The sequence below is a fragment of the Anser cygnoides genome, chromosome Z (genome assembly GCF_040182565.1).
Source record: "Anser cygnoides isolate HZ-2024a breed goose chromosome Z, Taihu_goose_T2T_genome, whole genome shotgun sequence".
NCBI lineage: Eukaryota > Metazoa > Chordata > Aves > Anseriformes > Anatidae > Anser > Anser cygnoides.
In genome coordinates, this window is record NC_089912.1 from 11,134,256 (window position 1) to 11,157,673 (window position 23,418).

The following is a 23,418-nucleotide window of genomic DNA, read 5'->3' on the forward strand; positions in this document are numbered from 1 at the left end:
AATCGTAAAGGGATTCCTGCAATGAGTTTGCAAATATAAAATTACAAAGCATAAAACCAGACCAGTTTGGGGGGGGGCTGTTGTAAGTATTATTGATATTCCAATTGTCCATATTATTAAGATATGAATAAGGAAAATAAAGTAACTACTAGGTTTGTGGTTTTTTTTAAACTTGATATAAATAACCTCAAATACAGTAATTTTCCATAAAAGACTGTGCTGCTGAAAACTGGTAAATGTAGGCTGTTTAGAATAGATTACATTGACTGATTTTGTCTGTCTAATCATATTTGCATGTTGAGTAGGATAATTATTGCACACCCAGGCCCTAATCCTATAATTGCATCTGTGCATACAGCCTTCTGTTGTTGCTAGAATTTCTATTTAATTAAATTACACCATATAACCCTTTAAAGTAAACAAGACCATTATCTGGTTTATGTGTCCTTACAAAAGAGTCAGCTGAAACACAATACATCCATTCAACACAATCACTCCCACCTTACTTGTACACGGTACAACTCCACCAACTTCCCTGAAGTTACAAGAAACATGAATTTGACAGGTATCAAGAAGAGTGCGATTGACAGGGACTGGAACAGAAGAAAAAGGAATGGACGCAACTAGCCAGGGAAGTAAGTAGAAAAGAAAAGAATGAGTAAAATCAGTGGACCAATATAAAGACAATAAAAGCAGTCCAGAGAAATTAGGAATATAACTTCCAAAGCCCAATTTTGCTTCTTAGAAATGCTTTCACTCACATCACCTTTACATCTCTTTCTCCCCTTTGCTCCTTCCCTGTATTGGTTAAACTTTTCTTCTTTCTATTGTTCCTCACATGTGTTGCAACCCCACATGTTACAACCAGCTCACAGGCCTTATCACAAAGGATTTATATTCTTTTTCTGTCATAACAATCCATCCAAATTTCTATTGGCCCTGTGAATTGCACTTGGAAATTAATTACAAAGCATTCTTCAATGGCAGCACAGTCTAGATAATTATTGGCAAAACACACGAATTTCTGTTTTTATAGTATACAGACAAATTACAGGAGAACCCTCATAATATTTTAAATTGCATTGTATATTCAACTTATAATAAGAAACATGTGTGCCAAGGGATTAAACTGAGGCATTTTTCACAGCTTGACTTAAAGAGTTTTTGAAGGATTAAAAAAAATGATAATTTCATACTCATATATACAATTATTGATCTATAATACATATTTAAAATGTAAGTATAGTCTGATATTTAAATATTAATATGTTCTAATATAGTGTATATACTAGTAGATTCCTATATGTATACCTTTAATAAATATATATTAGAATATATATTAGCAGCTATATCTATTTTCCTCATGCTCTTTTGTCATCCTAACTGATTCAAATACCATAGATCTTGAGTCTGTGGTTAGGAATAAAATTCATTTCTTGAAATGCATACTCACCAAAATATTTCTAATCTTGCCTTATCAGTCATTATGCTGGGTGGGATTTTTATTTATTTATTTATTTATTAATCATTGTGATTTGCCTTGTTCTGATATTTAATGGGGGACAGGAAAAGCAAACTTTTAAGCACTCCTATATTATTAACAAAATCTACTGTTTTCAAGGAATTACTCTTGAAAATTGACCAATTAAATAAAAAATATGGTCATATCCTAATTTCTTCCACTAATGACAATAACCTCAAATCCTTATTTGCACTGAGCTGTAGAAAACTACTTTAATTCCACTTCCCCATATTTAGATACCTACAAAATTAAAAGTTTAAGATTACGAGGTATTTGCAGCCTGACATAATGAATATTAAGCTTTCTGAAGCAGCAATACTATTGAAAGTTTAAGTCGGGGAAGAATGAAACAGTGAAAACCATGGTGGTTTTGGTTTGTGCCAATGCCTTGTCATTTCAATGCATTTTGCACCTTACACAGTTTTGCTTTTATTATAAAGCCATTACCCAAAACCTAGTCTAAGGTGAAAAGCATATGAAACCACAAATTTCTCACAATTTCCACTTGAGATTACAACTTTTCCCAGGTTAGTGAATTCAGGTGAGTTTAAAGGACTTACAAGGCTGTGTTTTCAAACCACAAAAGCCTGTGAGGTTCATGTGAGAATTCAGATTTCCCTCTCCCTACAAGAGGCTTTTCCTGCCTCCTGCCCTAAACTAGAAAAGTACCATAAACACACACTTTTCAACTTGCATTAGAGAACCAACCAGGTCAACAACTTAACTAGTTAAAAATATGTATTTTTTTTCAGGTCAGGTTAATCCCCCCATATCAGCTGGCCACACTAGCAGATGTGCTAGAAAAGATAGATTTGTATACCACTATGAGGGAAGAAAAAGCAGAAAAGACCTGAGGAAAAGCAGCATCTTGTCACTTCATAAACATCAAATTAAATAAAATCACCCTGTTTTTAGATTAACAGGACTCTCAACCTACATCCTTTAATCAAACCCAATCCCACGTTTTGGTGTGTATATTCCACCCCAAAGCACTCACTTTCCTAGGCACTCCTCGTTGCAGGCAGGAGTGGGGTCAAATACTTGGTGAACTTGCTACCTACCAGCTTCTTCTCCAGTCATTCCACCTACCGCAGGGCTCAAAGGACGTCCTGTCCCAGTCAACGCAGGCGCCCTCCAGCAGGTGACAGGACACAGGTATCATTTGTCAGGAAGTGTTTGCAGTTCACTCGCCCAGTATATGGCCGTCACCTGACAGGAGATAGGGTTGTGGACTGCAGTCATCTGGAGCCTCTGTAACAGGCTGAGTCTTGCACCGAGTGACTCCAGGAGATGCAAATATTTAACAGATCCCATTGTTTCCCGTAAAGGATGCTGTCATGCACCGCGATTGTGTCAGGCACCGAACAAATACAAACACAAGCCTCTTCCCATTTTGCATGAGAAGATTCACATTACAGGGGCACCAGCCTGCACGAGGCTCCCCCCTCCTACTATCATCTTGTCTTCTCTGCCTTTAGCTTTTACTTTCAGATTCTTCTGCGCATTGGGCCACAGAAGCCAGTGCCACAGTGTGTTGTGTGGTGAAGACGCCCTCTGTACACTTTAGTCCCTCACGTGCCAGGTGGTGACCACGGGGCCTGGTGTAGCCCTCACATGTACACACTCAACACCACACGTACACACTCAACACCACATTTGTGGCTTCCCCATGACAGGAGCAGTGTTTTGGGTGCGTGGGAAGCACTGACACCCATCACACTTAAGTGGCTTCTTCCCTTCCCTCAGCACCCTCACGCCAAGGGTCAGAAGTTGGACATGGTGCAGGGGGACATGGCTTAGTGGGCGACGGTGGCATCGGGGGGGCGTTGGATCGGCCGAGTGTGGTGGTTTTTCACAACTTTATTGATAACACCAATTTTTAACACACAAACAACCCCTGCTCCGCCGTACTTCCACGGAAGCTCAGCGCAGAGGTAGTTTCATCCCGTTTCACAGAGCCCACAACACTGGGCAGCAGGGGCAGCCGGTCACGCACCGCGCATGCGCGCCGACTCCGGGGCCGGGCACGGACGGGCGCGGACGCGCGATCGTGGACGCGCGGGGCGCGTGTCCGGCGGCTCCGCGCAGGCGCGTTGGGCCGGCAGCGAGCTCCTCTCAGTGAGGCGGTGGAGGGGGAGAAAGGGGGAGGTGTTGCTCCGCGGCCGCCTCCCCCCCGTACCGTTCCCGGTCCCCCGCCCCCAGCCCCCGACCCCGCCCGGTCCCCGTCCCCCAGCCCCCCTTCCCCGCTCCCCGGCCGGGCCATGGGCGGCTGAGCCCCGAGGGGCGGCGTCCCTCAGGGGTAAGGGGGTGGCGGGGGGGTGCGGCTCTGTGCCGGCCTCGCCCCCTTCCCGCCCCGTCCCCGCCGCCGGGGGAGGTGGCCCGGGCCCGGCGGGGGCAGCGGGGAGCGGCGGGGGCCGGCTCTCGGCGGGGCCGGGCCGGGCCGGGCCGTGGGGATATTGGCGCCGGCCGCCCCGGCAGGTAGCGGAGGAAGGAGGAAGCGGGTGGCCCTGCCGGCCGGTGCGCGGGTAACTTTCTGCTTCCACCGTTCCTGAATTCGCGATTTTTCTTTTCTCCGTTTCTGTTCGCGTTGTGGGGTGAGTGGCTTCCCTCAGAGCGCCTTTCCCTTTTAATTAATTCGCTGTCATTAATTTATCGTCGTTTTATTATCACTGCTATTTATTACTGCTGTAGTTATTTAATTTTAACTACTGTCGCTGCTTAATTTTTTTTGTCTCTTCCTGCCTTCACCCCGAGGGACCTGCCCTGCACCGCCCGGAGAGCTGCTGGGCACCCGGTGGTAGCGACGGGGCGGCTGCCAGCACCGCCAGCCCGCCTCCTGCGCCTCGGGATCGCTGCTCTTCTCTCATTTCTGCCTTTACTTATCGCTATCTCAAAGCTGAAGTGCATTTATAACCGTGGTGAGAGATTTCCCTGTCCCAGGAAGCTAACTATGCTTAGCGTGCGCTCTGTGAGCTAAAAGCTGAAGTCTTCTCCTTTTTTCCTTTCTCTATTTTTTTTGTCGTAATCTATCATAAATGCATGAAAACTACCACTTAAGGCAGCGCTAACTTCATGCAAGGTGTATACATAATTAACTTAAAGTTTGCGCTGCAACTCAGTGACCAGCAGAAGCCAAACTGTTCTTCAACTCTGAGAACTCTGAAACAAAAATTAGTTCTTCAACTCTAAGAACTCTAATTTTTGTTTCAGAACTTTTTTTTTTTTCCTTCTCTTCTCTTTCTAGTGACTCAAAGCAGCTTATCCGAAACTTTCTGACATCTCTCAGCGCTGTTGGAGTGTAAGCCTTCGCAGGGAGGCAGGTTGATGAGAGCACTTGTTGTGTAAATGCTGATTAGTCAGAAAGAAAATGGTGCTGGGAAGTACCTTTTCAGAGAAATTCATTCAAAAATATGAGTAATTTTGATATGATCGGCATTTTTTTTCAATTTTGCTTTGAAACTAGTTTTTTTTGGAAATCTCCAAAAGGAAATTAAGAGCGCTGACACTGGAGCAACAATGTCCTCCTTTTCAATGTGTAAAATGTATTTATGAGTAACTTGTAATTTTTCTGATTTAATCCATTTTAGAATAGAACATTTTTGGTTTCTCTTAAGCTGTGAAATTGCCAGCTAATCTTAATATCCTATAGTTCCTATGTTTGATTCCTATAGTCTCCATAGTATCTTCCAATTAGTACAATGGGTTTCTTTTGCGTGGTTTTTTTTATTATTTTTATGTAGCATTTGTTAATTCTGTTGAGAGAGGATGGATAAAGGTTTATGCATCAGTGTGTGTAGTGCTTTGGAATACTGACACTAGAGGTAACTTATGGCTGGTGACATGTGAGTCTGTTTTGAGTAGAAATAGTATATGAAAACAAATGTAGTTCCTGAGTTGTACAAAGGTAACATTGCAAAGCAGAACTTTCCAAATAAACTTGCTTGCCAGTGAATAAGGCAAAGGCAAAGCACCCATTAAAGGTGAATCAATTGAGTGTTTCTTAAGAAACTTTCTTAAGTGGATCTTTTCGGGTGTTTGAGGCATGATGCAGGTTTTTGGTGATAACTGCAAGTTTAAGTCTGCTGTGATTTGTGGGATACTGCCTCTGGTACTTTGGGAAGGGCTGTGTTTTTGGGGTGGTTTGGGGTGTGTGTTCTTTTGTTACGAGATGCTAAGTACTTTCTGAGAATTGGACTTGATTGCAGGATGTCCAGACTGTTAGATGGATGAAGATACAAGCTGTTGAGAGGCATGGTTAAGTTAAATTGCCTTACGTACCATGAATAATTGAAAGTAAAAACAAGTTATAAGTTTTCATAATTCAACTTGTATTTTTGTTGTTAAATGCTCTTCAAAATAAGAAGAGTAATAACATAAAATTACACTTCATTGGAACCGTTGTGGAAATAATATACACGGGTTAATTTATTTCTGTGGGATACAGAGCCTACTTTGGATCCAAAGCTTGCTGCATTTAGTGAGAGTGAGAATACATTAAGTTAATAAAAGAGGAAACATTTTGTGTTTGGATCAGGAGGCTTCTGTAGAAAGCTTGTAAAAATTTCACTGTTTTGTGGCAAAGCACTCAACTCTCTAATATTGCTGGTTTTGGAGGGAAATGGATTCAAGTTAAACTGATTAAGTTGAAGTAAATCATGAGTGGTATGAGCTATAATTTTCTGTTGACTTTTGAAGACAGGCCTTTGTGTACACATATATTCTTTAAGTGAGGATAGTGACTGTCTTGTGGGTTAGTAAGAGGAAAGAAATCAGAAATAACAGTAAACACAGCAGATGAACGTCCATTTGCAGCGTAAGTTCAGCCCCTCCACTGCCAGATGAAATCTTCAGGTTTAGAAAGGATTCTGGATTCTGCAAGATGATGTTCAGCCTCTCAGAGACACATGCATGTCATTAGACCCGGGTTTCTATCTCACAAGTCTTCGGGGGTTTTTTATTACACGTATGCGATAGCATTTGTGTATCCTAAGTTTTCCTATATGTAATTCCTTCAATGATACCTGTTTCTAACCCACTTTAAGTTATATGCTTAGGAAAAATGTGTCCCTGGTACGAATAAAAGCATCCCTCCTTATGAGGTTGATGTTCACTCAACAAACTGGCTTACTAATAACATCTGATATAATTGGAAATGTGAATCATCTGACATCAGAAACATGAAAATAGCAGAATATAAATCACTCCCGTGATTTTCTTACCAGTTGTCAAGTGATTATTTGTATGATTTGGTCTATGGTCAGGAAAGCTAATCTGCTTGGGCCCCCAGTGGGGGGAGGCCAGCAGCGAAGCGTGCAGGGTCCTACTGAGGAGCATTTATAGAGTTTCCTGCTGCACAGATGCTCTGCTAGCTGAATCACCTCTCGAGGTATTAAGCGATAAGCACAAGCGTGTTTAGATTGACTTGCTTTCAAAGGATATCCTGATTAAATGCGGTATTGTGTCAAAACGTGAGGGTGGGAGTTCTTCTGTAATGAAAGTACGCCTACAGCTGTTTTAGGGTGCAGCTTGTGATTCTGTTCCGTCGCACTCATTAACAGAGTGGCACTTTTGCTTTCAGTTTTCCTGGTTTTGCCTGCTGTGGATCATTTGTATTTTTAATTTTGTTATGTGTTGCGTAAGCTGTGTGTATTTGAGAGGCTTTTTTCATAGCCGCCCATGGAAATAGAGCTTATCCTTCCAGGTGTGTGGACGCTCCTTTCACACTGGAGCAAAAGGCAGCATTTCTGATGCTGTGCTGCGAAGTGGGTAGGTGAAAAGCAAGAAGTGTTTTGACTGCTCCTGCAGACAGCACTCTTCCCTGCTGTCTCTGCTTCTCTGTTGAAGTTGCTTGAACTCATCGCGCTTGCCAGAAGTGCAGCCCCATCCCCAGCGGTGCGTTTCTGCCCTCCCTCACGGTGCTGCAGCTGTGCGTGTGAGCTGAACTGCGCGGTCAGTTGTTCTGGTACCGTGCTGCCGGGCTCTTAATCGCAGCGGGGGGGCTGTGGGAGCACACGGGTGGGGAATGGCATGATGGCTCCTCTCGCTGCAGCCTTAAATCAGCATAAACCGGCCAGGAAACCGCACCCTAAATTTCCGGTGAAAGCTGATGAAATGAACGCTCATATGATTCAATAATCTAGCCATTATCTCTGCAATTAACTTTCTTAATCATACCGTGCTACGAATAATTTACCTCGATGCCGTTTTTCATTAAAAGACATGGTGTATTACGGTGGCATTTAAAGCCCAGGAGAAGACGTATCCTTTCTGAACAGTGCATACCAGAAGCAAGGGAGCTGAACTAATGTTTTCTTACTTGCCCTCTGTTCACACGATCGTGCAAGCATTTGGTCAGTGATCCCACGGGGATCGTTCCGTGTAAACAAAACATTACCAGCTCTTCGGAGCTGCATTGCCTCCATCGTGGAAACAAGGATGATCAGTCAGGCAGAAATCATATCCAAACGTGTCTTCTGGTTTGGGACCAGACCGTAGGGAGAAATGAGGCAAAGGTCACCCTTTTCTTATCTTTAGGTGGCATGGGAGCTGTGTGCATGGTAGTGCTTCAGAAGGACATGAAATAACTTTCCTCTGTAATGAAGACAGGCCCCTGCAGATCTTTTGGTGTACCTTGCAGAGATCTGGTTAAGACTGTTGCTCCAGCTCGGAGCCTTGCTTTCTAGGTAACTCCTAGGCTCCAACAATTCTTAGAAATTCTGTGGCCTTTTCCATGGAGGATTCAAAGCACATTTATGCACTCGTCCAGAGAGACATTTTTCCGGGGCTCCTTTTGAGCATGTGAACTGAGCTTCATCTCATCATGAGACAACAGACTCCCATATGCCTTCGAGCCTTTTAACCGGAACGCTTTATACACTACAAACATTTAGAATATTGTTTGCCAGTCAGCATGAAATGCATGTTGCCACAGAGACCCAAAGACCACTGCAAATTAAATGAACCTTGTATCTGAGTACTCTACTGACTTGTAATATTGCCAGGTGACTTAATTTGCAAATTACACATAATCCTTCTTGGTTTTGTTAGGTCTTATTTTCCTACCTAGCTTTGCTTGCCTAGATGAGGATTTTCTTTCCAGTTCCATTTCTCTGGGACTTTTGGTTGTTCGTTTCCTCATTTTACTATCCACCACAATGCATTTGTTTTCTTATTCTTTTTTGTCATGTGCTTCTAGTTTCTCTTTCTGGCTTCATGTCTGCAGACAAGTTACTTGCTCAGATCTTGTGTTACCAGAAGAATTACTCCAACTTCACGCCTCTTCTTTCTCCTCTTGTTTCAGTTGTGTTCTTTCCTAAAGCACTACCAATTTGGAATCCGTGATTTTTTTTTTGTTATTGCTTGTTTTATTTTGTTTTTAAGTTATTCATTGCATAGTATAATACATTGGATGTGGCGGAAAGTGTTGTGTGAAACTTCCTGCACAGAAACCTCTTGAGCTCAAAAGTACATGATCAATTAACTTTTCGTTTGGCCTCTCCTTGCTAGCAGTCTTGTTTCTGTGTAATGAAACTTGGTAGAGGTGCACAAAAGCCTGCTCTACATACAGAACTGGTCAGTTTCAGAAAATTCAGAAGAGTACAAAGTGCAGACATCCTTCATTTCTTGAGGCTTTTTTCTTCCATTTTCAAATGTTTTTTCTCCTTGCTCTTTTTCCTCTGGACATCCAAGCAGTTATACGGAAGGGGTATCAAAGTGTAAGTAAAGGTATACATGGCAAAAATACATATGCTGTACAGTCCTGTGGGGCAGTTTTAACACTACTTTAGCGCGCGCCCTGAAGGAAAGATCAGTGCGTACAGGCATCACTTCCTGATAGACGAAATAAGCTATATGCAGATCTTGATTTTTTTTTAATGTTCCTTTTTTTTTTCCAGATGAAAAACAGCAGCTCTCCGTTGCTTCAGAAACAGAGTTGTCTTAACTATCATTAGTCTGGAAGTGTAAAATAGATCTGTTCATATATAACTTGCTTTTTTTTTTTGTATAGCCCTGCTTTATCCAATAATGTATGTTTTCCAATTTATTGAAATAGATCTTTTCTTTGTACAATAGGTCTCCCTCCCCACCCTGCACCCAAAAAACCTATGGAAGTAAAATTAAGTACCTTACAAATGCAAAGGTAGCTTGACAGTAACTCCTCATTGCTAATTCTTATCTGCAGGATCCCACAAAATATTTTCTGCAAGGAAATTGGGTGGCTAATGGCATTTTTTGGCTTTTGCCATCATGTAAAATGTCTCAAGCGTTTGTATGCACTTGTGTGTGTGTGTATATGTATCTACATATAAAAATAAACTCATGGGACTGTCGTGTAAATGCAAAGATCATTCAGTGTATGCTGTGTCCTCCCACTGCAGGTGCTCTCTGCTGATTTCTGCTGCCTAATCGTTGCTCTCAGTAGGGCGAAGGACTGGACAGTAACAGCGTAAATACAGTCAGTGCTGTAGAATCACCAAGGAGCAAGACCGTGATTCCTTAGGAATTACTGATTTTTGTGAACTTTACTTTGCATGGGTTTCATCTGTGTTTTTTTTGGTATGAAACAGACCTTTCTAGTGCACACTTGTGGCAAGCGTTGCTTGGCGTGCTGTGAACAATGCTGTCTTGGAGGAGCTCTAGTTGCTGTTTCGCTACCTTAAAAGATATAGAGGGGGACTCATTACACATTGCAAGAAAAAAAAAAACACACAAGGTCTCAAAACATGCAATCCAAAGCCTAGATTACAGCTGTCTGGAATAATGAGTGTTAATAACTTGATGTTTAACCAAACCAATCTGATTTAAGTCTGTAGACCACCGAAAGATGGTAATTCATTTAATTACCAGTGTTTTATAAAACACCTGGAATGTTAACAGGATCCATGGATTTAAATATTTATAAAATTCAGGAATAGGTTTTCTTCTCAGGATCAGGTTTCTACTGTAGTTGGTTGTGTGTTTGTCAGCAAAAGAGCAGGGTTAAAATGTCAAAAAAAAAAAACCAACAAACCACAACCAAACTAAAAGGTTGCTTAGCAGTAAGATAACTGTAATGTTATAGTTGAATCACTTCACATTATACTTTGATCGGGGAAAGTGATTTTGCTAACAAACTTGTGCCTTCTGTTCAGAGTCTGAAGAAATGAGGACTGTCACAGAATGTAGTGTTGTGAGGTAAAGCCGAAATGAAAGCCACGTTCCACGTGAACGGTGATGTTTAAGGGAGGGGATGAGAGGAGGAGAGCTTGTCCCTACATACTGAAAAGGTGCCAGCATTCATTTCTACAAAAGATGTAGGGGGGAAAATGTACACAAAAATAAGGGTATATTAACTCTGCTCTCTCCTCAGTCTCTAGATAGTCTGAGATGATGATTTATATAATAATTATTATTGTAAGGATGATTCTAAGAGCGGGTATCCTATTACTAGTTGTTCCAACAGGTGAAGCAGAGCTGGGCTGAGGAGTAGAGGCCAGTGCATGAGAAAGTGTCACGCAGTGAGAAAAGATGAGAAACACTGCTAAGCAAGTGGGGAGGAAACAAAGCACAGATCAGACAGAAAGGACAAGAACTGCAGGTATCATAGGTGCGACCACGTTCTTCTTGCATACAACACTACTCACCTAGAAAATCTTGAGCAGTAACTGAAAACTCATCTTGTGGATAGCAGTCTTGTACTCCATTGTTAATCTTGATGCAAATCTTCCATCTATTAGGACAAGAGCTTATTCACGAAATATTTAATTTACGTGATGTACATCATGCAGATTTTGTTACTTTCCAACCACTTGATTTCAAGTGTGCAACTCTTAGAGCTTTTAAATCCTAGAATTATGTGATTGTTTGAGAATATGAATTTTTCATTAAAAAATAATTTAAAGTCGTTTAGATTTCATGAAAAAAATGTGTTTTCTTGTGGAGAGAAGCTTAAAATGTGAATCCAATTAAACATTTAAAAGACAATACAAAATATATATCTTCAGAGTGTTGCAGTTAAGTTGAGAGTAGGATTTTTTTTTCTTGGATGCTTTTTAAGGCTCTTAGGTACGTAGTTACAGAAAGTAATTTCATGCTTTTAAATTGAATGATCACTTCAAGGACAAATCTTTTTGGTAGCTTCACATGAATTGATAGTGGATGTTAGATGCATTGGAAGGGAGATTTTTTTTTTCCCCCCAAATATGTTTTTCCTCAGCTAAACTAAGTATATTATTTAGTTTTGTAGAACAGGAGTAGGAACAAAAGTGGATATTTTGCATCCTACAAGGTAAAGCTGCTGATAAATGCTGTATCCTGGAATCCCGTTCATGCATTTTTTTCCTGTTTTCAGAAGGAACTAGGTTTAAAAATGAATTGTAAAAAGAGTGTGTTTTATATAGAAATTCTGTATAAGTTTTTCTGGTTGTTTTTGTGATCCTGCCAGTCATGTTTTCTTTTTTCTCCATACTGTGCATTGTTAAACTATTTCCTTTGCAAAAGAAAAAAACAAATTCACAGCTCATGCTTTATGACCATGTTTTTCTTTCTCCACTTTAGCCTATTTGCCATTATCTTTGCAATAATTTGCTCTCTAACATCTTCCATTTTTTCTCTTCAGTGTTTTTATACAGTTTTGTAAGATCTTACAGCAGTTTGTTTAAAGGTTGAAAACATATTCTATCTTTTTCTGTACACCTGTTCCTTCTTTTATTATGGAATCACAGAATGGTTTGGGTTGGGAAGGACCTTAAAGATCATCTAGTTCCAACCCGCTGCCGTGGGAACAGAACACATCCTATTTTTGCTGATGTGATTCTGGAAGTCATAAGCCTCATGTTTTTGTTTTGTTTCTCTTTGGTGTATTTCCTTCTGAATTTTAACTTTTAATAATAATATAAACTGGATTGTCAAATAATGACACTTCTGTACTTCAGAAGTCCGTGTAAAGGTTTTTTTCTGACCAAACTGAAAACAGCTTACTGGTGACTTAAGTAGCTTACTGGAGTTTTACCTCAAGTAAATATCTTAAGACTTGTGTGTAATAAAGTGCAGCAAAACTATACATGATGTGACGTTACACAGATACATTTGTGATTGAAAATTCTGAAGCTTAAGGCAAATGATTTTATTACTGTACAGGATTTCATTCTGTGCAGTCTTTGTTTACGGATGTGCCCACACATTCAATTGCTTATGTAGCATTAGGGTGAAAATTTTAGTAAAGATTGTGGTGTGTTTTGTATGTTGTTTGAAAAAGGAATATGTTTGAAGGGAACATACTGAAGTAATTTTCTCTTGAAATAGCCTGTGTTACCTGGTCAGGAAAAGCTTAATTTTCATCTTCACATATTTAAATGTTAAGCTAAGTAGAAGGCATAGATGTTTATCTTTATTGCTAGAAAGTTTGTATTTAAACCATCAGAAAACAACATTACTGAAAATTATAAGCTGGTGATAGTGCTACAAAGAAAAGCTGGTGGCTTTTTTGACATGCAGCAGATGATCTGCTTCTGTGTTGTGATGCCTGTTTGGTCTCTGCAGCATCCAAAGTTCTTGTTCTTCAGGATGAGTTTAAAGCCATCATACCAAGTGAAAATACTCCATACTTTAAAAACAGCTGTTTTAGATTATTTTAAAAACTTATCTCACTAATTTTACAGCTCTTGCTAATTACATGTTCAAGGTTGCCTTTGATGATAGTTTATTTTACTGCTTTGCTCTCCTTGATCCAATGCAATTGTCGCAAGCAGTCTGAACATTATGCTTAAGAGGAAAGAGCCTAGAGGAAAATATTATTTCCTAAGATTCTTGCACTGCAATATACTGTAAGTGAAAAGTATGTGACCTTATAGCATTGTGACTTGTGGAGTCTGGTCATGAAGTCTGTTTGGAACTTAGTCAAATTATCCTATTGCCCATTGTAACAAATTTGTATCTTATTTTAAAATCTAAAGTAGTCAGTCTTAAGTGGGACAGCAATCTGTACATCCAGATGCAGACTTAGTGTTACTGAAGATATTTTTCTCTTTATTTCTAAAGGAAACATGGTCATAAAAGTCTGTGGAGCATCACATTACTGTTCTGTTTAGGTGAACAGTAGTAAACTGTTAGACTGATACCTACATCTGACTCACGCCAAGTTCTTACTGTGAACTCCTGTGATAAAGTAGATTGTAAAGCATTTCTACACCATGTCCTCATTCAAGTGTGAACTTCTTTGATGTGTAAATGGTGTAATTTATAACTTTTCATTTTTTCCACTCTTGCGTTTGTGCAAGCTTGGTGGGCCTTACATTTTAGTATGCCTACTTCACAGACTCTAGTATCATTGGTATTAGTGATGCTTGTTTAGCAGTTCTCCTACTGTACAACCCAGATACATTTTTGTTTTGCTGGAATAACAGGTGTGTTCTTGTCTTTATGTGGGAAGGCAGCTCAAGAAATTTGAGATGTTCACTCTAAAATGAATGTTGTTTAGTTGTTTTAAGTGTGAGTAGGCTATACTAGTGCACTGGAAAAGAGAACAACTGGGACTTGGAAGATGTAAGTTGTTGTTATGAGCTTCAGATTAATCATTTTCAAATGGACATATTCCATTATAATTGCTCATAAATTACTCTTAAAAGGAAAATGAAGTGCACAACATTTATTTTAATACATAAATTAAATCTGTCGGGGAGCAGAGAAGAAATTTGTATTAAAAACTGATCTGCGAATCACTTAATTACCTTCATTACATTTATAATTTTGAGACTGTTTCAATCTGATTGGGTTTTGAGTTGTTTGGATCCTCCTGTGTTTTTGATGTGTTTTCTTATATCCCCAATATATCAGCTGATAATGATTTTTAAGAGAGTCATAAATCACTTCCCGAGACTGTGCGATGCTGTTTTCTGCAGAGTTCAGAAAATAGCAAGTAGTATTTCTTTGCTTGTCTTCAGATCAGTAACACTGGTAGAACACTACTGAATTCTGCCCACTCTACTAGGAGCAAATTGAGGAGTTGATATGTTCCTAGTTTACTTTGTATTTCACAGTATTTAAACAATCCATTTGCAGGAGTTCAGAAATCAGCAGGAAACAGCAAAGCATGTCATACTATTGAAGGCCACAAAAAGTAAAATGAAAATTAAGCTTGACTGCCTTCACAAATAGGTGTGAGAGGACTGGGAAGGGGAAGCAATGGTAATAACATATTAATCCAGTTGTGGTGCTGGTAGGTTTTGTCATGTCTTTGCCACAAGTCATGGAGTAAAAGGCAAATTATTATTTACCTTACAGAAGAGAAAATAAATGAAATACAGTTCTGTAGAGTAACCTACTGTTTTCTTCCTCTCACACTTACACGACTTTGCAGACCTTAACGGGTAGTGAATTCTGCATTTGCATCATAATATAAAGCAAAGGTATATACTGTATTGTATTTCCAGCTTTAGCTCACCTTGAGAACTTAAGTTTCTATTTAAACTGTCAGGCATCTTTGTCCAGGAGCATTAGAGATTATGAAATTCATGTGTTAGTAGTCTATGTAGAGCTGTCTTAATTTGAGCTCAAAATAACATGGCAAATCTATTTGACTTGATATTTTAACTTACTTGAAGTTATACAGTTCTCTGAAAACATCTCTTTTCATGTTCATAAATTTCTGCTCAATGCTTAAATGTTTCTTGGAGTATAATTTCTTAGCTTTTGTAACATGGAAAATATACAATATTAAAAATGGGAGTGTTGTTTTTGATACTTTAAAACATTGGGTAGCAACTTTTCACATCAACTGAACTATCTAGTGTAAGCCTGTATATATGTACACACACACACACACACGCATATATATACACACAAAATATGTGAAGCCCCTATAAGCAAAGGTCTACTTTAGTAGACTCTTGGATGTGAAAGACACTGAGCCTCATTCTTAAACTTGCAAAGAAAACTGCAGTGTGAGTTCCAGGAGAAGAGGGTAGAGGATTAACTAGTTGTCAGAAAACTTGGGATACCAAGCAGCCACTTTCTAGTACGTATAAACCGTGTCACAGCAGGTGGAAGAGGCAGAATTTGTCTCCTGAACGTTGCCTTCCCTTCCGTGTTTGAGCGCAGGACAGAGTCCCCTGGGTTGTCGTGTGTGATATCCTTACTGTGGAGAGGGCAATGTGAGGTTTCTTTCCTGGAGATGAAACTTGGGCCTCCAGTTTGAAAAATTCTCATTTTTATACATAAGTAATCAATTTTTTTAATTGTAATATCGTGCACTTTGAAAGAGCATTCATGCATTCACAATGCTAGAAGGAATTCAGTTTATAAGAGTTCTGCTTGAGGGCAGTAATCATTGATAGCTTATAATCATTGAAAATTGGCAGTCCTCATAAAAAAAAAATCATTAATGTTTTCTTTTCCATTCAAAAGCTCCGTTGTATGTTGAAATTCTGCAAAAAGCCTTCGTAATTCATCCTCAAGTAGTCTCATGTCACTGGAATGCTTGTGAGCTTGCAGTGAAGGAGTACTGCAAGAATTTTTATGTGAGAACTATAAAATGCATTAAGTTTGAAGCGCAACTACAAGTGCAGTTCAAAGAAGACAGGAGTGCCCTGTGGTGGCCTGCTGTTGTAATAATCTACATAGGAGTTTAAGGTGATTAGACTCTTTAAAAAGTAGATGCGATTTTCTGTATGCAGATTTTTTGCAGTTTCGGTGTCTGTACTGCATAGTTTCTCTTGATCACGTGTTTGTGAGCCGCAGTTACTGTATGACTGGGCCTACAGAGCTGACATCACTTGAGTAATTAGGGTGATGTTGGATGCCCTCAGTTTGAACTTCCTTATGTTGCCTCATAGTTGTTAAGGATAGGACTTTTGTTAGATGAAGCACAATCTAGTGCGGGGGGGCGGGGGAGTTCCATCATTAAAAACAGCCAAACTAAACTTGCATAAACTTGCATTGGAATATTTGCCCAGTGACCCACTGCAACAATCAATGAGTTAACAGCTTGCAGATGTCTACCAGCCACAAAAGATTAAACGCTCTGGAAGATGCTCTCCCCCCATAAATGTTATCCGTCTCACACCGAAGGGAAGAGGTACAAAGAGGTGCAGGGAGGACCTCTGGGGACACCTGACATCAAGCTTGTGTGGTTGGAACCAGCAACGCTCAGCGTCTTGTTCCTGACACCCACTGCTCCTTTCAGCGGGAATGATGAGTTACAGAGAAATGCTTTTCTGTAACTTCGTAATGTTCCTTGCATTAATAAGCACTCTTTCACAGAGGGAATAAAAAGTTACATTCCTTCACATTAATTATTGTGTGCTAATTAATGCTGGTGTTTAGTCTGTCCTGACATAACCCATGCCATTAATAAAAAGAAAAAAAAAAAAGCTGGTGTCAGAAGTGGGACCTGAAGGCTTTAGTTTGTGAGAAGAGGACTGTACAGCAGTAGTGCTGTAGGAACATCCACGATGCTGAGACTGCCCACAGCTGCTAGGTTAGTTCTCCCGGTGTCATCTGGTGGAGCCAGGGATATGAGTGATGCTCAGAGGTAGGGGTATGGCAGGAAGTGCACTTAGTACACCACCTGAGTTGTGTTAATAGTGTATGTAGCGTGTGCTAACTCGTGTATAACAACGCTAACAGCTATTCAGTGTGATGCTGCCAGTACCAGGTATATCTTGACACTACCTTCTTTGTGCGGTAGGTAGCGTTTCGGTAGCATATGTAAGGTAGCAGTAACAGTTTGAAACGCATTCAAGTGTAAAACATGGAATTAAAAATTTTCCCTTCCTTGATATGTTTTCTCATTGAGTAACTCTGAGTGTACAACTAATCTTCTTTACACTGTTTGGGCTGTCCTTGGAGCTGTCCACTGTGATTCCTGGGGGAGGTGGGGAGGAGCTGAGAGGTTGTTGTTACTTAAGTAGCAGTTTGAAGAAATGGGAGTCAAGGTCGTGTGGCTGTGTTCTGAGCAGCGTATCTCTTAACTATTCCTCTCTTAACATTCACGTGGGGAGGTTGTTTCTTGCTGTAGGTGCTGCCAGATGGGGAGAAGGGCTGAAAAGACACAAAAAACAGTGGTGGTGGCAGAAACTGAAACCATGTTACCCTTAAATAGTGATCCCACTGCCCTGGGGAGCCTGTCCCAGTGCCCCACCACTGTCTCAGTGCAGAACCTTTCCCTGACACCCAGCCTGACCCTCCCCTGCCCCAGCTCCATGCCGTTCCCTCGGGTCCTGTCGCTGTCCCCAGAGAGCAGAGCTCAGCGCCTGCCCCTCCGCTCCCCTCGTGAGGGAGCTGCAGGCCGCCATGAGGCCTCCCCTCGGCCTGCTCTGCTCTGGGCTGAACAAACCCAGGGACCTCAGCCGCTCCACATGTGTCTTCACCTCCAGACCATTCACCATCTTTGTAGCCTTCCTTAGGAAGCTCTCTAATAGCTTTTTGTCCTTCCTACACTGTAGCACACAAAACTGCCCACAGTGCTCCGGGTGAGGCTGCACAAGAGCAGAGCAGGACAGTGTCTTCCCTCAGCCAGATGGCAGTGCTGGGCCTGAGGCACCTCAGGGTACGGCTCATCCTGTTGGCCCCCAGGGCATGCTGTGGACTCAGGCTAAACTTGCTATCAGCCAGAACCCCCATATTCCTTTCCACGCGTAGCAGAGCTGCTACGGGTCATAGAATCATATCATAGAAATATAGAATGCCTTGGGTTAGAAGGGTTAAATGTCACCCAGTTCCAACCTGTTGCTGCAGGCAGGGATGCAACCCGCTAGGTCAGGCTGCAAAGGGCCCCATCCAGCCTGGCCTTGAGCACCTCCACAGGTGGGGCATCCACAGCTTCTCTGGACAACCTTTCTAGGACTTCACCACCCTCTGAGTGAAGAATTTCCTCCTAACATCTAGTCTCCCCTCTTTTAGTTCAAAACAATTCCTCCTTGTCCTGTCATTATATGCCTAAGCAAAGAGTTGCTCTCCATCTTTTCTGTAAGCCCCCTTTAAGTACTGTAAAGCTGCAGTGCGGTCACCCTGTAGCCTTCTCTAGGGAGCAGAACATCCCCAGCTCTCTGTCTTTCTTCATAGGAGAGATGTTAGCTCTGATGTTACCTCCATCAGTGCCAACTGCAACACTGATGACAACATCAAACCAACAGGAATTCAGTCTGTGCCTGAAATGATCTTATCCCTTGACTTTATACTTCTGCATTATCTGTTTGAAACCATTTGCCCTTAGCAGCCTTACCTGGCTGGTGTGAAAACCCAACAGGGACAGGAGATTAACCATAGACTGTAACGGTCTGAATGAGGTAACAACAGCCGAGTGCTGCCGAATTAGTGTGCTAGAACTATGACATGAACTTAAAGCAATAAGTAAATAAATGCTGCCTGGTGTGCAACCACTGATTTAGCTAATGTGTTTTTATTAATTTCCATGGCCACTGAGTGTAAACTGGAGTTCCTTATTCCTGGATGGGGGCACAATACGTCTGTAGCTACTTGCCACGAGGATGGAGGCATAGTTCTAGCATCTGGCACAGGCTTGTACACATGGTTTTGGAGGAGAACAATGCCTCAGGTCACTCAGGGTGCACTGATTACATCAACATATATGGAAACAGTGCCCAAAGGGTGGATAACAAAGATAGCTGGAACTGAAGTGATTCAGGATTTACAGTCAAAGGAATAAGGTGAAGGCACTTGTAGGACTAGAAATACAGTTTCTGTGGGTCAAAGAGCTATATGCCTACCACTGTGTGTAGTCATATACTACCTGGTGTGATTAATAAAATTTTGGCAATGGTTCCACGAGCCAACAAAAGAGGAAGCAGCTTTCTCTTAGAGTGGTAGGATTTTAGTGAATTTACTTCCGCAGAACAAGTCAGCTCATGAATCCTCTGTCCCAAGCCACCAGGAAAAAGAGAACATTTGACTGGGGACCCAAAAAACTGGTCTGTGACCAGTAAAGCAACAAACTGCACATGCAGTTGTGCTGAGCCCTGTCAGAACGGGTCCAAATGTCTGAAGTGTGCTATATGCACTCGTAGGGGTTAAGTCAGTCCGGTGGGTTTTATGGCAGAAAGTACATATGGGGAGAGAGGCAGGAATACTCCTTGGATTCTGGAGCCAAAGCTACTGTGGGCATGAGGAAAACTGTATCCCAAGAGAAAAAGAAACATGAGTGCCCTGTACACTTGTTAAATTATTGACAGTTTGGAGTCCCACCCAGCAGGTGATAGAAGTGTATGAAGGTGAAGTATAATCAAATGAGTATGTGGAAGTCAAAGCCACAAGACAAGCTACTGGTGTGGTATTACTGAGGAAATGGCACAGGTGAAGCATCTATATTGATGCTTGGATGGTTGCTGATGCCCTCTGGGGCTGTTTCACTTGAGACTGCTTACAGTGTAGCCATGAATATGTGTGGAATATGCAGCTAAAGTGTATCCTCAAGAGATACTCTCTGTTCGGAGTCCAAATGCTCATGCCTTGTTCTACCTCCTCGTTTACCCCGTTGTCCTAACATTGTTGGGTGTACTTACCATATTAGTTATTGTTGCTGTAGTCCTGTGTGTAAAATTCTGGAGACTGTTGCAGGTGGTGTCATTTGTGATACAAGTAACCTCACACTACATATTGTCAAATGAATGAGAGTTATGAAGGTGTCAAGCAGGGGTGAAACATGCCTTGGTCTACTGAGCTGATGCCACCCGAGTAACTACGGTGATCTTGGAGGCCTGTAAGTATGACCTTCGTTACGCTGCTATGCATTTGTTAGGGAAGACCATAATTTTGGATAAAACAGGCAGGTATTACAGAAAAAAAAATGTTTAGAATTGGTAGAAATAGCAGAACCAAAATGATAATAACAACATTTGGCAAGCAACTTGCTGCACAGACAGCAGCTCAGAGTTGTCCACCAACTGGTAAGGAACAAACAACCTGGAAGATGCCATTTCCCTCTTAAATGTCACATCTACCTCAGCCTGGAAGGGAGAGGCACACGTGCCCTCAGGGATACCTGGCCGTGGAGGACCTCCAGAGAGACCTGGGGTCAAGCTCATGTGTCTGTAGCTTGCACACTTGTCTCTGCAGCTTATGACTTCTGACATCCACTGCTCCTTTCAGCAAGGAAGGGCTAAGTGAGGAGAGAGACTTTTCTGTAACGTTGTAATGTTCTTTGCATTAATAATCACTCTTTCACAGAGGGGTAAAAAGACAAATGCTCGACACAAGTCCCGTTATTATATACTAATTAATGCATTTAGTCTGTCCTGATCTAAACCGTGGCATCACAGAACTTTGAAGTCCATGTTTTATGAAGCTAAAATTGTTACCAGTTTGCTCTCAGCCCTTGTTACCACCTGCATTTTTAAGGTTTCATTCTTGATAAACATTTTGAAGATTGTGTTAGTATTCTGAGGAGGGATAAGTGTGGTTTTCCCACATATCTTTGCTGTGAAAAACAATTTGGCATTTGTTAAAATGATCATGTACAATTATTGCAGGCTTGAAATTGCATTTTATGAAAATAATGAGATAAATATACGAGCATTAACGTAAACAGACAAAACATGGTCTATAAACATTTTCTGACCTTGTGTGTATCTTTGTACTGTCTAGTCCTGAAATCCGTTTCACAAGGTCAAAAACAATTAGTAATGCTTCAGGAATGTCTGTCCTAGAAATGTAAAAGTTTGTTACCTGAAGCTTTGTTAGAAGATTTTTTCAGCCTTTTTCTGTAGGCTGACTGCCGTTAAGTTTTGGGAAAGAAGTCCAGAAGTCAGTGAATTCTGCTGTAGGCACGAGTTATTTGATTACTAGTACTAGTTTCTCCTTAAAAGGAAGTTTTACTGACATTCTAAATGGGTTAATTTAAAATGTCTAACTTAAATGATGATTACAATTGTTTAGGTCAAGATTCCCTGTCCGCAGATGAAGTGTTTTAAATAGGATTGTTATTTTTACTTCCTCTTTTATTTAGATGTTGATTTCTATTGCGCGGTATAAGTTGTAGCTGTGAAGGATACATTATATTTGCACATTTACTGTGTTTGACGTGTTTCTCTCTCAAACATTTAGTCTTGCTTTTGGATACGTGTCATGGCTTTTTCTAGTATGGTCAGCATGTGTATTTGTCCGTTTGTGTGGTTCTGGGAGCGTGTTTTGAGAAAATATAGTCGTATGCTTGTTTCTTCCCAAAGTCTTTCCCAGGCACACCTCTCAGCGAGTGTCAGAGGCAAGATTCTGGGCCGTGTGAACTTTTGGACTGACCTAATATGTCCATTCTTACATTCTTCGTTTACACAGGAATAGGAATGCTGTTAAAGTGGACAAATGCTTTAACTTTTAAATAGTTGTTAGTTAAATACTTTGTTAGTTAAATAATAGTTGTTAGTTAAATAACAACTTTCTAATCTGTTGAATATTTGTGCACCAAAATGGATTTGCATTAGCAGATCTTCTTCCAAGAGTAGTTTTTTCTTAACTTGTTCACTCAATTGCTGCTCTTGATAGAGACTGTACAGTTCTGGGATTAGTTGCTAGCTTTGGCTAAAGTGACATGCAAATGCATGGAAGTGTATGAAGCATGGAAAGGGTATCAGCACATCTGAAGATGAGCCTGGCACAAATAAGTTAAATTTGGAAAATTTGCAGAGTGTTAATGTGAAAGACTGAGCTGGCAAGTAAACCTGTGTACATAAGCAAAGTCGTGAATTCAGAATCCAATGTAGATATACCACTTCAAGAGTCAGGCTTGATATGAAGCAAGAGAAGCTATAATCATTAGATTTTGTGTGTGAGTTATAAAACTTTCCCAAACCTGACATGATATTCATGATGCTAACTGTGAAGCCTGTATCTGTGGCAGTGATATTTTCCTCCTGTTACAGTCATAGTAGAAAAAGGACACAGAAGCTTTTGTAGTATTGAGGTAGGGCAGACCATGAGAGGCTGAAGCCTGGTATTAGTTTTTCTGGTTACATCTGTAACATCACAACATCTTGTAAATAGTTGTATGGTGCTAGTATTCCTGTGAATAAAAAAGCAGTTTTAGCAGGAGAAAAGCAGGAGAATCATTCTATGATTCTAAAAGGAGTCTCTCATTAAAGAATGATTAGAAGCAGGCACGTAAATGATGCAAGTATTACAGTTCTTAAACTCTCCTTTTGGAAGAAAAATATTATAAGAATAATATTGATTGTAAATATCTCTTGCTAAGTGAAAAATAGATGTTAGTTTCTGATCTTTAATATAGAATTACTTTCTGTCTAAAATATGGACTATATTACCTACATTTTTACCTCTTCTGCTATTAAAATCATAAGCTATATAAAAAAAACTGCCTTCCCTTTGCATGGCTGTTTACTCTGGCCTTTGCAGCACGTTGCTAATCACAATATGCTTTCAAGAAGACTTCTTAAAGCTTTTACTGGTGCCAACAGAGTGAAGTCTTGTTCAAACCTCTTCTCTGTTTCCCTGACCCCCTAGATGCAGCTCATCTGAACATGGAATAAATTGATTACTGCTTAAAGGAGGAGGAAACTAGCTTGTTTTAATTAAAAAAAAAAATGCTTTCCAGGTAGGCAGGTTGAATTTGATTCCCTTTTAGCAAGACAGAGTAGAGAGAGGGAAAGCAAAAGATTCAATGATCTGCTTATTCACCTTTGTGGCAATAAGCCATTAATTCAGCTAGGATGTGCCATGAAACCACGCCATCAGGTATGCAGACACAGCTCTTTGATTCTACAGAGATGATTGTGTGTTATTTTTTGTTCCAATTAGCCTGCCGTTTGGCTCACGGTGGGAAAGTGGGATGGAGTGTGTGGGAAGAGCCTAAGCTGATATTTTGTTGAAGATATTACATCAGAAAATTCAACTCCAGTGTCAGTATGGGTAAATTTCTGTTATCTGACTTAATTGTTAGGTTTCTGTTCAAT

General features: G+C 40.7%; 1 protein-coding gene across 2 annotated transcripts in view; it reads left to right on the forward strand.

Moving 5' to 3' along the window:
* The first annotated feature begins 3,744 nt into the window (after positions 1-3,744).
* PTBP3 (polypyrimidine tract binding protein 3) overlaps positions 3,745-23,418 on the forward strand; it is a 65,296-nt gene continuing 45,622 nt past the window's right edge. Inside the window, exon 1 of one of the 2 annotated variants that reach the window (XM_013192285.3) lies at positions 3,745-4,116. The gene's annotated coding sequence lies outside the window, so the exon portion shown is untranslated. The remainder of the gene's footprint in view (positions 4,117-23,418) is intronic. The other variant, XM_048051408.2, reaches the window with a different exon arrangement.